We start from the raw sequence: 4,454 nt of genomic DNA on the forward strand, positions 1-4,454 counted from the left end.
TTTAAGAAAAGATTTGGCAAAGTGCCTTCTCCTTGTACCGGCATTTGTGCTTGCACCTTTGATGTTTTGTTAAGGTGAGTGCTGAGAGTAGTGTGCATATTTGAGTGCTGGCAATAGCTCTTGGTATATTCTAGATGTCCAGTGATCCAATGGTACCACTTGGGGTTGAGTTTTTTGAAGGGACCAGGAGATTTGCTGGCTCACAAGAGTGTCACTGCCTGATAATTTTTCCTTGTTCTCCTAGAAGGTTGACTGCCAAATCATCTGTCACATCAAATCTGACCCATTGCTTCAGGCACCTGCTGTGATCTTGAGAAGCCGAGTGCAGTATTGGTCCCTGTCATAGTTTATAAACTCCTTTGTTTGACAGGAGACCCCAGTGACCTACTCCTCCCAATATCACTTAGCAATACTTTAGGCTAATAACCCTGTATAATTGCACAATATTACTAGATTGCAAAGCACTTACATGGACGTTGACTTGCTGTCTCATCTCTGTAATAATCCTGTGAGGTAAGCAGGACAACTATTGTTTCCATCTCATGAATAAAGAGACTGAGATGTTGGGTGACTTGCCCAAGATCACATAACTGGCTAGCATCAGAGGGGGATCCAGAAACCAGGACCCATTTACTATTAGACCACAGTGCTAAGGGAGACAGCAAGAAGCGTAAGATCCAACCTTTGCTTGGAGGGTCCCAGAGTGCTGTTTGAGAGAGACCAGATCAGCAGGAATGAAAAGGAGACATTGGGTTCCAAGTGCCAACTGAATTCTACAGACAGCATGTGATCTAGGCGTAAAAAACAGAGATTGCTCGTGATAGGCAAGGCTAAGAAGGAACACAGAAAGTAGTTCAAAAAAAAAAAAAAAAAAAAAAAAGCAAAATAAACAGCACTTACATGGGAGTACCTTTCCAGCTTAAATAAGGGCCATTTTGGGCAAGAAGACACAGACATAAAAAGAATGAGTATCTCCTAAATTATACAAACAAATCTAAGAAAGGCAGAACATTAAGTAATCATTGAAACTGGCCAATATTTATCTAACTTTAATGTCAGGAAAGAGAGCTATGACTTTCTGCTGTACCTGCAGGAGTCATGACTAAGCTGAAGATGGTGGAATTCGGAGCCATGAGACCTGAGTTCAAAAGCCCACTTTCTAGAGATGGGACATTGGGCAAATTGCTGAGATCTTTTGTAGTTATATCCCATTTGGAACATAAGGATACTAATTTCAAGCTCAAAAAGTGGTTGTGAATATGGAATGACTAATACAAGTGAAACTGACTGATGGTGTTAGAACTCTGGGTTCCTCCTCTCTTCAAATATTTTGGGCCATGCTTAGTAAAAGCATCTTGAGTTTGATGTACCATGGATTTGGCCCAGAGGTGCCATTCCTGTTTCCCTCTATGCAAGGCCATTGTATCCATTAAGCACAAGAGAATCAACTCCTTACGTGTACCAGCTTTATAGGGGACAATGGGAATGTTTGAAAACCCAAAAGAAATGCATTGATCTCAAAACATGAAAGGAAAACAAAAGAAAACAAAAATTAATGAACAGCCAGTTAGATGTCTACAAAACTGTATCAACTAGTTAATTGCTTCTAAGGCTTATAGAGCCATGTATAAATTATATTTAATGTGACATGCTGGCAAATTTTATTTATTTTATTTTTTAGTGAGAATACAGAGATTTTTTGCAAAGTAAAAAGTACACACTTAAGAAAGTGGAGTGCAGATGTACTCAAGACAGAGTCTTGCAATGGGGTTTCTATCTTTATGGTTTTTTTAAACCAAGGGGTGGAATATTCATGAAAATTCCTGAAAGAAGATGAGGATTTGTTGAAACTGCAGTGACACCCATTTTTACACCAAATATGGGTGTTCCTGGAACTGTCATGGTGCTAATGTGTGCAGGATTTTGTGTGTTAATGAGCATATAAAAAAGGTCCTATGTGAAACCTGGGTCAAATTCAGCACCATGTTGGGTCTAGTTGCTGCTCTTAGTCAGCTTGATCCACACCCTGGTTTTCAGGGTTTTATTAGCCTATAGCCTTTAATCATACAGGTGTGACCACCCTATATTATTTCTGTCTCATTTTCCCTCCCCACTTGCAGAGATTTCCATACCTTATTCTTAGGAATTGTTGAGGGAGGAAGTCAGTCTTCTGAATCTACTTCCTGTTGATCAGGGGCATTGACCCTGCATAGTGAGGACATAGAAATTTCTGGCTGCCTGTCTAAGAGTCCCAAGGGTGGATCATCAGTCTGAATCCAAGGCAGGGACTGGCTGGAATCCTAGCATAACCATAGTTTTGACGTGGAACTGTTGCAACCTGGAAGACACACACTTTGCAAGGAGGTTAAACAAAGACCAAAGAGTAGCCATAATACAATAGCTATTAAAGGTCCTAGGAAAGGTGGATACCATGTCACACTTGGCAGATATCCTTTGATGGAATCCAGATACTTTGAGCAGTGGGGTTATTGAAATTATGAGGCCAGTAGCCTGTTGGTAAGTCTTTTGAACTAGCAGTTCAACTAATCCTGAATTGTTAATGTAAGAACACCATGTGTGGTTTATTACTATGCAAACCCCTCTGAGAGGTTCATGATCTAACCCTGTCAGGGTCTCATACAGTGACTTAGAAATGAACCCAAATCCTAGGATTCAAATCCTGCAAAATCCTGTCATACCCAGGAAGGCTCTGAATTATTTCTTTTTTTGTGGAGGTGTCACCTTTTAGACAACCTCCTTTCGTTTGATGGACAAGGTCTGATTTTCTGGGCTTAGGATGTACCTCAGATATTTTACCTCAGGTTTGGAAATCTGGGCCTTGGATGGAGAGATCCAATACTCTTTCTCCCAGGAACTCTAAGACTTGAATGCCATTCTTACCTGAGTCCTCTTTAGTGGGATTGCATACCAGGATGTCATCTACATATTGGAGTATTGGCTCCCCTGTCTCACTCTAGCTCCCTTAATTCTCATGCCAAGATGTTTCAGAACAAATGAGGGGTATCCATAAAGCCCTGAGGCAGTACCGTTCAAGTGTACTGCTGGGAAATACTAGTTTCAGAATAGGGTCACTCAAAAGCAAACAATTGAGAAAATATTGAGAGTTGGGGTGCGAAGGGATACAAAAGAAAGCATCCTTAAGATCTAATATCGTGAACCAAATGGTGTCTCCCAGTATTTGGGTAATTATAAGTATTAGACACTATATGATGTAAGGGAATTATGGTCTCATTAATGGCTCGTAAGTCTGGAACTAGATGATATTCTTTGGTTTCTGGACAGAGAAGACAGGAATATTGCAAGGAGACTGACATGGAACCAGGAGGCCGTATTTTAAAAACTTCTCAGTTGGAGCCTGGCTTTTGGTTTGAGGGGATATTGATGCTTCTATGGGAAATCATTTTTGTCTTTTAAAGAGGGGCTCACTGGCTGAACATGGGTTGCTTTCCCAGGGGTTTTTTGATCCCGTGCTTGTGGGACTGTTTGAGACCTTATTTCGAGGAGGTGGATCTCCTGCTTTTCTCAGGCTGGCTTAGAAACAACAGTCATCGCCAATAAGGCTCCCCAGGGCCTAATAAATGTAAAGTGGCTCCAAGGGTGGCTAGGAAACCTCATCCCAATAAAGGAGCTGGACATTCTGGCATAACTAGAAACACATGAGTAACCATATAGTTTTCTAGCCTGCAGCTCAAGAGTAAAGCAAAGCATTTTGATTTTGGTGTACTGGCAAATATTAAAATTTTGATTTGATATGGGATGAGAACTCCAAAAGTAGGAAAACCCCAGTCCTAAGACGTTCCTGAAATAATTCTGCTCCTTTGGCTGGTACGGTCATGGAATCCTTAAGAAATGAGCCACAGCTTGGCATGCCAGGTGAGGCAGGGTCCGAGGGGTATTCATTGGTCCCCCTGACCTGTTACTCTCCTTTGATAGGTAGAAAATCAGATAGCATAGGATGAGTGTCTTTTTGGGCTGCTATAACAAAATGCCATAAACCGAGCAACTTATAAACAGTAGAAATTTATTTCTCACAGTTCTGGAGGTGGGCATGTCCAAGAACAAGACACTTGCAGATTCAATGTCTGGTGGAGGCCAACTTTCTGGTTCATAGATGGTGCCTTCTTGCTGTGTCCTCACACGGTGGAAGAGGCAATAGGTCTCTTTCAGGCCTTTGTTATAAGGGCACTAATCCCATTCAAGAGGATTCCACCCTCATGACCTAATCAGCCCAGAGGCTGCACCTCCTAATATCATCAGGGTTAGGATTTTAACATAGGCAGTTTGGGGAGATACAAACATTCAGGCCAGAGAAGGGAGCCTGGCAGAGACTGAGGGATGAACTGGACCAGGAGTCCATGAACTCTTTCTTGTTAGTGGATGCTCTTTGGTTTTTCAGTAGTAAGACAATTAATGATTTAACTTTGATTTATGCT

Source organism: Macaca mulatta, chromosome 8 (assembly GCF_049350105.2).
Source record: "Macaca mulatta isolate MMU2019108-1 chromosome 8, T2T-MMU8v2.0, whole genome shotgun sequence".
NCBI classification, from domain to species: Eukaryota; Metazoa; Chordata; class Mammalia; order Primates; family Cercopithecidae; genus Macaca; species Macaca mulatta.